Source organism: Acinonyx jubatus, chromosome D2 (assembly GCF_027475565.1).
Source record: "Acinonyx jubatus isolate Ajub_Pintada_27869175 chromosome D2, VMU_Ajub_asm_v1.0, whole genome shotgun sequence".
Lineage (NCBI taxonomy): Eukaryota > Metazoa > Chordata > Mammalia > Carnivora > Felidae > Acinonyx > Acinonyx jubatus.
Window position 1 is genome coordinate 12,295,577 of NC_069393.1, and position 13,158 is coordinate 12,308,734.

Sequence of the window (13,158 nt, forward strand, 5' to 3'; positions counted from 1 at the left end):
TATATATTTGGATTCTCTCAGCAGAGATGTTGGCTTTCTTGTTAACGCTGCCGCAGCCGCTGCCTCTTCTTAGTTAAAGGCTTTCATCTCAGATATAAAATACCAACAAACTTATAAATAATTGGGCTTTGAGACAAAAAATAAGAATCCTTAAAACAAAAGAAAGCTCTTTATTGATGTTTCTGAAAGCAGTTTTCAGAGGGCAAGCGTATAATCCTTAGATTAAAATGCAGCTGACACGTTAAGCCTTCTTACAGGGAACGGGGATAATGGGCTTTAATGCCCTTTGTCCTTGACCACCCACAGAGGGCACTCCACGGCCGGCCAGAGAGACGCGCAAATCGGGCCCAGAGAGCGAGGCCGTGTTTGTGGCTCTGATCCCTAGTACATGCTTCCCCAAAGCCTTCAAGCTCGGGCCGTCAGACAGGTTGCCAGAGAGCGGCTGAAAAACACTGGGAAAAAAGGAGCTTTAGCTCTGCTAGCAGGTCTCCGCTGGGATTGGGCGGTTTTTAGGAGGGCAGTGTGGTTCTTGTAATACCGGCCAGCTGACCCCGGATCGGCACCGGTGTGCTCCCGGGGACGCGTGCACTTGCTTGCCGTCCTCCCCGCGTGGGGGGCGCGTCCTCGGTCCTCCCTGCTCACTGCAGCACGGCCCCTTCAGGGGAAGGCAGGCCTGCCCCGCCTGATAACCCGAGAGAGGGTCGCTGGGCCCCGGTGGCCGCCGGATGACGGAGTCCCGGCAGAGGGCCCTGCGCTGGCCGCCGACTTCGTCCCCGGAAGGGGAAGCGAGACGGACGGCTCTACGTGTGCTGATTGCCGTGGGAGCCTGCCGACGTCCTGGTGCACTTCTGGGAGGGCTGTGTGTGGAACCGAGAGACCGCTTTCCACGTGAGAGCTTGGGCTCAGTATTGCTCCGTCAGCCTTTGAGGAAATCGGATTCGTGGGCTTCCTGGGTTTGGAAAGTCACCGACTCTTCGTATTAAAGCCACGGACGGTCTGGGGGCAGTTTTCCTTCCTGTCCTGAGGTTGGACTGAAGCACCTAGGAAGCACCGTCCTGCAGCGGTGCCTGGCTCTTTGTGCTCTTTAAAAACACGGAATGTCAGCGCATGGCGGCTTCTTGTGGGTGAGAGTGCATCAGCCACTCCTGTCGTCCCTGCGCTCGTTCCCCGGCCCCCCCCCCCCCCCGGGCCGTGTCCCCGTCCCTTACCGTGCGTGGTGCTGCGTGGATTCTGGGAGCCGCGTCTGTGACTTAGCGGGCGGGGGCCGCGGCTTGGGGTGCGGAGGGGACCGTGTGGATGGCGATGGGTCAGCTGACCGACGCCCAGCCGAGGTCTCCTGGGGTTTGTCATCCTCCTCGATGACCAGACTTGATGCCTCTGCGACTCGTCCGCTTCGGAGGCTCTGGCCCGAGCGCCAGCGAAACCTTTCCTTGGTGACCCTCCGCTTAACTGGAGTGCCCTGAAGCGCCTGGAAGACTTTTTTGTTTTAAATCCTGAGGGTCGGCAAAGGAAAACAAACCCTTGTTAAAAATCAAAAGCAGAACTGCAACTGTTCCTCGCAGAAAATACCCGTTCAGATCTTGGCCAGAGCTGGTCGGCTCCCAGGGCGTGAGGCCCCAGGTCTGTGCAGTGTTTGTAGGCCAGACCGAGAGTCAAGGACGAGGCGAACTGTTCTCGTTTCCAGGCGATTTCGATTGTATGCCCACAGGGCAACCATTACGTAGGGTTCCGCTCTGAGGGCACTTGGTGTGCATTTGCGATGATACGTGTCCAGCACCTTCTCCCGGGAGACGTGGATCACCTGTGTGCGTTACAGTGTGATGGGCGGTGCCACGGAAAGTGAGTTCAATTCCCGAGATAGGTGATTCTTTTGTGTTTCAGAAAACACAGGAGACGGGCTGGAGCTCTGTCATTTGTGATTTCAGATTGTCATGAATAGGCCCCCTCATCTGGGTGAGAATTTTCGCTGCTGTGGAGAAACTTGCCCTTCAGACAGAGTGTGAATGAAATACTCTATCCACTGTGGGCCCCCCCCCCCCCGCCGTTGGAGGCGGATGAGAAGAAAGAGTGGCGTTTATGGAATTCGGCTGTTCTGCTGGAAGGGGGTGTATCCTCCAGCTGCAGCTGGGGACTGCGGGGACGGAGTGACTGAGCGGCCCCGAGATCAGTGTACTGGCCGAGGGGCTCAGAGGCTGCTGGCTTCGCACACAAAACCCCAGCATCTGATGGCTCGTGTGGAGGCCACGGTTGTGACATCGGAGACGTCAGCTGTCGAGTCCGTGACGAGGGTGATCTGGCCGTGTTTCTGTTTAAAGAGGTGGGGACTCACCTGTGGGGCAATGTGTCCGTCCCCCACCTCCTCGTGGGCGTCTCCGGGGTCAGAAGCCGGGGCCAAATGAGCGCCGACTGCTTGGCGAGCTTACTTACCAGCTGCTGCTCGGCTTTGCTTAGGAAAGCCTCTGGGGGTCCCACGCAGTCCCACGTGGGAGGTGTGACGTCCCTAGGAGTGGCACGAGGGCAGGGCCGGGAGCGGGGCTGGGCCCCGGCCCCCAGGTAGCTCTGGGAAGATCGGAAGCCTGTGTTTTTAGAGATGAATGGTTAGACTTCTTTGCCTTCTTTTTCTTTCGATTTTCTGTGGAACTCGGAAAAGCCTTTCAGGAGGCATCGGAGCGTTTCTGCCCTGCTGGGGCCGGGGCTTCCAAGGGTCAGCGGGTGCGCCCAGCGGCCGCTGGCAGTGCTGGCAGGGAGGGGCTCTCAGGAGAGCTTTCTGGAGAGTTCTGTGAGCATTCAGCACTCTGGGCTGCGTTCCACATTAACGATGGAGACAGGCACTGTGTTTCCCTGACATCCATAGTAAGAGAAGAGGGGGATGAGGAGGGGATAGGGCAAGAGAGTGTCCAGAACGTGAAGAAGACATCCACGACGTGTTTCTATTCCGTTTAGAAAGTCCGGGGTGCCTGGGTGGCTCGGTGGCTGAAGCAGCCAGCTCTTGGTTTCGGCTCAGGTCTGATCCCACAGTTCCTGAGATTGAGCCCCTAGTCGTGCTCCTCACTGAGCGTGGAGCCTGCTTAGGATTCTCTCTCTCCCTCTCAGAAAGAATTAAAAAAAAAACAAAACAAAAAACAAACAAGTGGGCATCTCTCTGCAGTACTGTGTTTCCTTCTAATTTTAGCAAGGTCGTAGTCTTGGGTTTGGCAATGGAACCTGCTCATATATATACCTATCTGTACATATGTACGCCTATATATGTAAATATATATGTATATATTTTTGCCCCTCCCCCCCCCCCCCCACAAACCCAGTTTGCAGAGCAGACGACTGTGATGTTCGGAGAGTCCCTTCTGTCACCTCTCGCCACCCACCCCCTTTTTGGCCTTTAGAGTGCTGCGCAGCACACTTGAATCCGGTGAATTCTGTCATTTTATGGGGAGGGGGCTGTGCATCTTGGCCTTTGTGATCTGCAAATGAGAACGTTGGGGTGCAGGCGGGGGGACGGGGCTCGCCTCTCCACCACCCCCCCCTTCACCCGCTGGAGGAGGCTGCACAGACTTTGACTCCTGGGCTACTTGGGAACGCCATACAATGCGGTATCTAGAATCCTCGTTTGCACATCTCGTCCCGCGTTGGGAGCTCCAGGAGCTGCCGTGTTTAGACGGGACGAGGGGCTGTGAGCCTTGGAAGAGGCAGCCTTCACCCGCGCTCCTGGATTTGCACCGCGTAGCACGCTCAGCCGGCCGGCCGGCCGGTCTCTGCTGTGGTCCTGTTTCTAGTTGAAGAGCTGGCCGGCCAGCCCTTGCTCAGAACCTCTGCCAGATGCACGGTGGTGGCACTTCCTCCCTCACCCTCCTGTGTGGCCGCTCAGTGTTGTCAGCCCCACCTTCCGTGGGCCGTGCGAAAGAGCCTGGACAGACCGGGGTATAGATCCGGCTTCTTGGTGTGACCACGCGGAAGTTAGCTAGCCTTGTCCGTACATTGGAGACGTTGTTTGCTCCAGGGTTGTTTCAGGGATTAAGTGAGATTATACATACATATAGGTACATGTGTATATATGGGAGTTTTATATCTGTGCTAATATGTAGATGTTTTTGTCTCTGCTACATATGTGCACAGGTACATGAGCCCCGTGTATATATTGTGCTCAGCATAGTACCTGGCATGTACCAGTAGCTGGTACCAACCCCGTCTGTGGTTGCCTCTGGCTTGCAGACCTTCTGCCTGCACAGTACCTGGCACGTCTGGCACAGCAGACGTTATCATACTGCTATATACATTGTTAGGCTCCCGTTCTACTCTGGCCCTGAGACGTGCAGGGCTTGCGCTCTGGCACATGTGCTGGGCTTGTTCAGTGCCCCCCGTGGACTACCCTCCCGGATGCACCAGCGCTTACTGAAGAGAAGTGGAGAAGATACTGGGCTTTGTTTGGATTGCATCGATTCTAGTTTGCTTTTCTTAGTTCTTATTCTTCAGACTCTTAACCCTTTGCTGTGACGCTCCCTTAAAATCTTAACTGTCAAAACGGACCTTTCCCTGGGGCGGGGAATGTGCCCACTGGCAAAACGACCCTGTAAAGATGTGTTTCTTTATCTTTTTACCTTTTTAGGTTTACTTTTCTCTCTGTAGGCACTGAGAGAGAAAGGATTTGTTTATGAAACAAATGGAATTTACGAGGCAGCCATTGGTTGTTCTGCTTTTGGTCAGTAATTTGATCAGAGTCTTGACCAGCAAGAGATAAGTGATGTTTGCAGTTGGACTTGATAAAATTCTGGCCAGAGGCAAAGACTGTTTTGTCCCCGACCTTGTCTGGAAGGATCGAGGGCAGGAGCAGTTACTCCTACCTTTACTGACGTGGCAGAGAACCGAGGGGCCCCCAGTACAAATGTTATTGGGACCCTAACGGGGAACTGTGGGTGGAGAGCGGTGGTACATGGGCCTTGAGGGTTTCTCTCATTTCACTCACTGGGCCTTCATTTTCACTTTTAAAAAGAATTTCATGTGTAATGCAGCGGCATTAGCTATACTTAAGGGTCCAGATTATGTTGAGTGTTTTCTGGATTATTAAAATAATAAGTTCAGAATAGTTGAAGTGCAAAGGCACGCCCATTTCCTTCTAATCCCTAACACTGTAATGTTACCTGGGGCTCATAACAGATTGACTACAATCACTCTGTGATTTTCTGTGACTGAACTCTGGTTCTTTTTTTTTTTTTGTTTTCTTTTTAGGTTCATTTATTTAGAGAGAGATAGGGAGAGCAGGGGAGGGGCACAGAGAGAGGGAGAGAGGGAATCCCAAGCAGGCTCCGTGCTGACACAGCAGAGCCCAATGTGGGGCTCGAACTCATGAGCCATGAGACTCTGTCCTGAACCAAAACCAAGAGTCAGACGCTTAACCGACTGAGCCACCCAGGCGCCCAAGATGCTTCTTGAGTGACTTTTTTCTGCCAGTGAGAAAGGCTGGTTCAAACAGTAAAGACCGTGAAGCGGTCCCTGACCTTCCTTCTGGGAAGGGGAGCCCAGGAATTCTACAACGGTTTTCCAGTTTACATGGCATCCGTTCCCTGGAGGCCCACAGCGTCCAGTGCCTCGTCAGTTTCGTAAAAACTGCCTTAAGAAACGTAGCCCTCAATTCCTAGGGCAGCCGTGGACAACGTCGCTGCGTGGGGCTCATGGGGCGCCATCTTGGGCCTAGTCCCGGGCCCCGCTAGCAGCCCACTGTGTGGGCACAGGCCGGCCCCGTCCAGGAGGCCCAGCTGCCACAGTGGCGGCCTCAACGCTGACCCCGGGCCCTCTCGACTCCAGAGTCCATGCTGTTAACTGGTACGTTTTATCGCCTCCCAGCCAGAAATGAGCCAGCTTTTCTGCCCCAAGATCTCTGCTCCTTGTGAGGTCATGTGCCCCTGTGTCCCCACATCCTTACTGTTCATCTCCACCGCCCCCCAACACCCAAACTTCACATTCACGTCACTGCTACCCCCGCAGGCGCCCCAGGCTGCAAGCACTTCCTTGTTCCGGGCAAAGAAATCCCCCCTTGGCGCCTGGTAGATTACTCGCCCCAGTTCCCGGAGGAACAGTCACAGTCCCACTGTGTGCTGAGGGTTGTTCAGGAAAGGGGCAGGAAGCTGAGGCTAGGAGTTCTGAGTGGGATGGGCGTGACGAGGCTGGTGGTGTGGCCTGGAGGGGGAACCAGTGGCTGGAGGCCCCGTGGTGGACAGCAAGGGGTCCTGGCGGCTCCCCCAGCTCACACACGCGGTCATTCTGCCCTCCGGTGTATTTGTTTCTTCCCTCGTTGCTTTCTTCATTCACGCATTGTCCACGAGCTCGTGAGCAGCGTTATTTTCAAGCTCCTTTTGGGGCTGTGTAAGCACGCAAAGTGTGAGGGCTTTCATCTGCTTCCTTTTAGTGGGAGGAAAAGGAAGTGTGGAAGAAATAGAAATACGTATGTATCGCTGCTTAAAAATACTGGCACTTAAAAGTACCAGATGCTTTCTGCTCAGAAAATGAAGATGTTTGAGGTGTTCTAGAAATGTGATGGTCAAGGCAAAAGCGTTTGAAAGCTCTCGCCTGCTGTTCTCAGAGTGAACTGGACACACGTTCCCAGCCCCTTCCGCACACCCGAGAGGTGGGGCGTGAAGAAATGATGCCATTTCATCATTTCCTGGAAGGCAGACATTACGTGCAAAACGTAATGACGAAATAAGAGATACAGTAGTTTAGAAATTTAATGTTTCTGGAAAGTCTAACGTTCGGGGAATGTTTGAACCGGGAAAAGATGTCTTCTCCCTTTTTTCCCCTATGGAAAAAGGAAACTTTGAAACATTTGAAAAAAGTGTTTGTCTGTTTTTTTAAAGCCCACTTTATGATGCATCTGAAACGAGAAGCCCAAATTGGAGTGCCTTGGGGGGCCAGGCAGGTGACAAATGGGCGAAGCAGGTTGGATATTAAATAAAAGCAGAGCCTGGGCCCTGTGACCCAGCGGAAAGGCGCGTGTCCCTTAGAGCAGGAGCAGATTCTGCCGGAGTCCGCTCGGCGTTGCCATATGGTGGCCCCTGTGTGGGGTGGGAGCCAGATCTCACATCTTCATAGAAATCCGGAGTTTTGAGTAACCGACGGAAAGCCTTAAATGACACCAGCGCCCTGTGGGCCAAGCAGACCCCGTCTGTGGTTGCCTCTGGCTTGCAGACCATCTGCCTGCACCTGTGTGTGTGTGTGTGTGTGTGTGTGTGTGTGTGTGTGTTAGCAGAATATACCGTGTAGAACCCAGAGTACTCTCCTGGGTGTTGTACATTTAAAAATGAAGTTTTCAGGGGGCGCCTGGGTGGCTCAGTTGGTTGAACATCTGACTCTTGGCTTCGGTTCAGGTCATGATCTCGCGTTTTGTGGGCTCGAGCCCCATGTCCGGCTCTGTGCTGACAGCGTGGGACCTGCTGTCTCTCTCTGCCCCTTCCCCCCTTGAAAGGAAGAAATAAACTTTAACAAAAAACAAATCACAATAAAGGTTTCAAGCATGGATCACAAGTGCATCAGGTGGATGTGGATTGTGCTGCCCGCGTTTGTAATGACTTCGGCTGCAGGTGCGCCGCTGTGTGCCCTGCGCACAGCAGACCTTTAACAAGGATTTGTTCACTGCACGGAACGCGAAGGAGTTTAATAATCCACAGTCTTCTGGTTCCCGTGAATCCCAGAGAAATCGGAGAACAGGATAACACGAAGGAAATCGATCTGTGTTCTGGATGTGATAGAGTGAGCGTGTGTTTTCAGAAATGGAGGCGCCGCCACAGAGGTTAGGGTAAAAGCCGCGGAGGCACACACACGGTCAATCTCAGCTTTTGCCGTGTCAATCTCAGCTCGGTCTCGTTTCCCGAGCGGTCGCTTCTCGGATTTCGCTTCTTTTGATGTTTATTAGCTTCTTACTTTTGTCTTCCTCTTGCACGTCTGAAAGCCAAAGGTTGTCAGAACTTCCCAGCCTCGGTCCACGTGGTGTTGGTTACAGATAAGAACATCCAGCCGTTGTCAAAGGAGACTGGGTCGTCGGAGCCGTAGCAAACGCCGTGCGGTGGGGCGAGCAAGCCACTGCCGTGCCGTAGACGCCCCGGTCGGGATGCACCTGCTGGTGCCAGCCAGGCCCTGGATGTAGCTCCCCCCATGCCCCTTGGCGGTGTTCTTCTCCGTCCCTGCCCCTCTGTGCCACTCGCTCCGGACTTAGACTGCCAGGTGGGGGCATCTGAGTGTGCCCACACGGCTTCCTCCAGCTCCCGGGCCACCGGTGCTCAGCCCAGCTGTGGGGGAGGACACTGGAACGCGGAGACGAGGTGCGGGACACCCCTGTGGGTCAACTCGCGCATCCCGCCCCGAGGAAGAAGACACTCGCCGCAGCCAGCCGGAGGCCCGGGAGCCACACGGCATGCCATTCCTGGGATGTGGCGCCTGTGGCAGAACGAGGCGTTCCCAGACATGGAGTTCCTCGCTTGGCTCATGGTAGAGTTGAGATTTTAACCTGTTCATGCCTGACTCGCAAACGCACGCCCTTAACCCCTTCTTATCCAGACGTGTCTTTCGTGTAACCTCATTGGCAGCATGCGGGGATCCGTTCCCCAAATCCAGCCCGAAGCGTGTGGCTTCCTTCTCAGTTCCAAGCAGACGTGGTGGAAGGCAGCACGTGGCACTGCCCTGTGGCAGGTGACACTGTGATCTGCTTTGCTGTAGCAGGATTCCTCAGTGTCCTCGAAGGTGGTTTCAGATACATAGGGAGTTAAAAAAAATTTTTTTAAGAATGTTTATTTATTTTTGAGAGAGACAGAGTATGAGTGGGGAATGGGCAGAGAGGGGAGACGCAGAATCGGAAGCAGGCTCCAGGTTCCCAGCTGTCAGCACAGAGCCCAACGCGGGGCTCGAACCCACTGCCTATGAGATCATGACCTGAGCCGAAGCCGGACGCTTAACCGACTGAGCCACGTGTATGGGTTTTATACAAGCGTCTTCCTCTGGTGTAGTTTTTGGAAAATGAGTTTTGTTTTTGTGCACTTAGCACATACCTCTGGATGTCTGCTGTGTGCCAGTCATTGTCCTAAGCCTTGGGGATACTGACTTGAGTAACAGTTTCTGCCCTTCGGTGCTTCTTTTGGAGAGCAGAAAAGGGTAGGCGATGATATATGAGCACCTTGCTCGTTTGCTAGAAAGCTGGCAGAAAGGTAACTGTAAAAGGCAAAAACCATTGCAAGTCTGTCTAGGAAGAGAAGAAAATGGCTTATGCCAACCCCTTCCCACGCCCGTCATGAGCGAGGTGCCAGGGGGTGGGCGGAAGGTGCAGCCGGCCGGGGACAGGAGGGGGGCGCCTGCGGGAAAGGGCACTCAGGGCCAGGCCTGAGTGTAGGACCCTGTTTTAGTGATCTGCTTATCTGCACTCGTTCGCTGCCACTTTGTGGCATTTTTGCAAGGAGTAGAACCTTCTTTTATCATAATCCGCTAACGGCACCTGACTCCCGGTCCCCGGTGTGCTCTTGTTCATTAAGTGGCGTCCTGGCCAGCACTGCGTTCGACTTGCAGGATGTTGAGAGCCCTGCAGAGCAGTGACTCTTCCTGGGTGTGTGGCCGCCCCGGGGGATCATCGCGAGGTTCTGACGGTGCCATGTTCTGGTCGGCCCAGTGGCTGTCAGGGATGTGAGGCCCCAACAGTAAAAGCTAGGGCACTGGGCTTGCCGTAAAGTCAGACTCAGACTTCTAGAAAAATGGAACGGTTTCATTAAAGTATGCCAAGCAAAAATCCACCGCCACCAGGTAAAGACAGGTCACCACCACCCAGGGTAAGCAGTATAGACATTTTCCAGCCCTCCAGAGGCACTTGTGCCCTTCTCCCCTTTGACCCTCTCCCTTCCCCCCAAAAGTGAGCACAGCCCCGACTCACACGCTGGCCACTTCCTTGTCGTGTGTGTTTTCTGTCCCCACCCACCCCCCGGCCCTGCCCTGTGGGTCTCTATCTGCGTCCCACTTCCTGGATCAGGAAAGCCAGCGTTCTGACGTGCTCTCCCGGCTGCTGTAAACGTATGTGACCGGAACAGGAATGTGTGTGGGTGCAAGGGGCTTGCGTCCTGTGCTTCGATGTCCAGTTGGACCGAAGGTTATTGCACTTGGCCTGAGGCCTGGGGTCTCACAGGGCTCTGGGTGGCACCTGCGTGTCTTCCAGGAGGGCCCCTTGGCCCCCTGTGGTCCTCTCCCGGCAGGTGCAGTGTCGGGGCTGGCCCGGGAGCCCTGGGAGCCGGCCTCACTGCTGCCTGTGGCACCTGTCAGCACCTCTGTGCCGGATCGTACCTGAGAGTAATCGGAAACCTTGCGCCCGCGGGTCCTGGTAACCGAAACCCCAGTAACTGTGGGACTGATTGCATAGGAGGCCAGGTCCGTAAAAAGAGTCTCTCACGCAAGAGGATTGAAGTTGGTTTTCAGTGTCACGGTGTTTTGTAGAAGTTCGTTTCCGCTATGGTGTAGAACCTTGTTTCACCGAATTAGGGGCTCATTTCAGCGGCCACCGGCCTGCCCGGCCTTCCTGCGGGTGCGGCGTGGGCACGTGGCTGGACAGGGATGGAGAACGAGGGGTTCAGGTGCAGCGATGATCAGGGGCCCCACCTGCCCCGCGGGATTGCCACCCTGATGCTGGGAGGGACTGCCGAGGCTTCCCGGGCACAGGGAGAGCTGGAGCCCCCCTAACACGGGCCTTGGCGGTGACTGGTGAGAGCAGGGAGGTCTGTTCTGAGGGTGGAGCACTGGGAATCGCGGATGGACGCACAAGGAAGGGGGCGGAGAAGTCCCCCGCCCCCCCCCCCCCCCCCCCGCCCCTGCCATCTCCTAGGCAATATGGAGACCTCATTTAGGCTGTGATTTTGCTCTTGCGGCCTGTGTGCCCTGTGTTTGTCAGGCATGGTCTGCAGCCACCTGTGCAGACGAGAGGGGGAGGGGTTCGGGGCCGTGGTGGGACGTGTGTGCACATGTGCAAGCAGCTGTGTATGTAGGTGATGGTGTTTATCAGAAACCTAGCTTCCTGAGCCTCATACCAGACCCACCGAACCGTCACCTAGGGGTGCAGAGGCCAGAAATCTGCATTTTAATGAGACGGCTCAAGTTTGTGCACAGCCGGGTCCTAGAATCTCTGATCTAGAAAGTGGTCATTTCATGCAGGCATTTGGACGAGGGTAGTTGGGTTGGGGAGAGACGGGGACTTTGAAAGAAGAGAGCGCGGGCCTCAGACTTGTTGCTCCGAAAAAAGAAATGCACGTGAACTAGGGTGTTTTTCACACTCCCTGTGCAAGAGTCTCAGATTTTAACTCGTCTTTTTGGGGAAATGTTCTGCCCCCAGATGAAGATGTGCTCCCTTGGTGGCTCCGTGCAGGCTCTCTCTCCTGGTTCTGTCTGGATCCTCCGTGATGGGGGAGGGTCCGTCAGACATTAGTGGAGACCAGCTAGGGTGCCAGAAACCGGCTGTGGACGTATTTCCAGTCTCAGTTTTTCCAGAAGCAAAACCTGTCTCTGTCTTGCATCCATCCATCCACCTTTCAGTTCCTCCAATGACTTAGCTCTTCCTACGTCGGCCGAGAGTGGGGCGGTCAAGAAGCGCTTGAAACGCCACGTGTATTTTTCATTCATTTTAGGTTGACCTTTTTTTTCTTATTAAAGGCCGTAATTTCGCCTGGGTGGCTCAGTCTGTTGGGCGGCCGACTTCGGCTCAGGTCATGATCTCACGGTCCGTGGGTTCGAGCCCCGCGTCGGGCTCTGGGCTGACAGCTCGGAGCCTGGAGCCTGTTTCCGATTCTGTGTCTCCCTCTCTCTCTGACCCTCCCCCGTTCATGCTCTGTCTCTCTCTGTCTCAAATATAAATAAACATTAAAAAAAAATAATAAAGGCCATGATTTTGGTGTCCACACTAAATCTTTCAGTGTTGGGAGATCAGGGCTTTGTTATCTGTGAAGGGTAGTGAGCAACGCCAAAAAGCTGGACGAAGCACAGCTTATTCCTAGAATCCCGGCATCGCCGAGGGTCACGCTGGAAGGAATCCCACAAACCCTGTGATCCTGCGGCGTGCTGGACCCAGCCGGCCTGTGTTGTATTCTCACTGTGCCGTTTCCTGCCGGGTGAGTGACTGTGCCTCGGTTTCCTCCGCTGTGCGATGGGGCTGGTGACGGCTGTGGTTGCAGGGTCACGGTGAGTCGGTGTGTGTAGGATGCTTGACTGGTGCCCAGTGAACACGCACCTGCCGTATCACAGGCGGAAAGGCAGACCCTGGGAGACCTTGATTTGCCTGAGGTCGTGTAACTGGTTGAAGCTTCAGAAAGCAGGCCTTTCCAGTCCTTGTTTTCTTTTATCCCTGTTGACTGGACCGGTGAGCTGGTCCTTAAGACACTCTGGATTTAAAACGTTATGTCCGCCCGGTACGAGCACTGAAATGACGGATCGCTGCTTATCCTCAGTGCTGGGAGACTCTTCTGGAATCCTAAGGTGAATAACGAGACACGAGCGGCAGGCCGTGCCCCGAAATGACCGCATCGTGTCGGAGGAGTGGAATTGCTCTGCCAAGGGTGCGGTGCTCTTAGGGTCGTCGTGGCCGGTCTGTCGCCGGGAGGCCCAGGCTGCCGGGGACGTGTGGACAGGACGTGCGGACTCCCGCTGCCGATCCCCCCTCCCTGCTGGCGTGGAGACCTGGCGGCTGTGTTGCTAGGGTCAGGAAGAAAAACCGTAAGACGATGCACACACACACGTGGACGTGCCCACGTATGAATGCACGTGCTCATAACACACTGGATGAAAGCCTGCAAGTCCCGCCGAGGGGCCATGTTCTTGCTGGGCCCTGCTCCCTGCTTTCCTTCCTTTCTGCTTCAGCAGCTTCCCCTGTTTTGAGACGAGGTGTCAGATGCTTCTTCCTGTTTACACAGTCACTTGAAATTTCTTACAGTTTTGCATAGCAGAGAATGGATTTGTCTCAAAGATTTTCTTTTGAAGCAACGTCTCCACCTCAAACTCACAACCCCGAGATCAAGAGTCACACGCTCTACCGGCTGAGCCACCCGGGCGCCCCAGGAGAGAATGGATTTTGATTTTAGGCACGTCCCAGCGGTGTGCCGTGCACGGTTTCCATTCGTGCTCCTGTGTGCCTCGTCAGCACCCGCTCCGGGCTGCGGC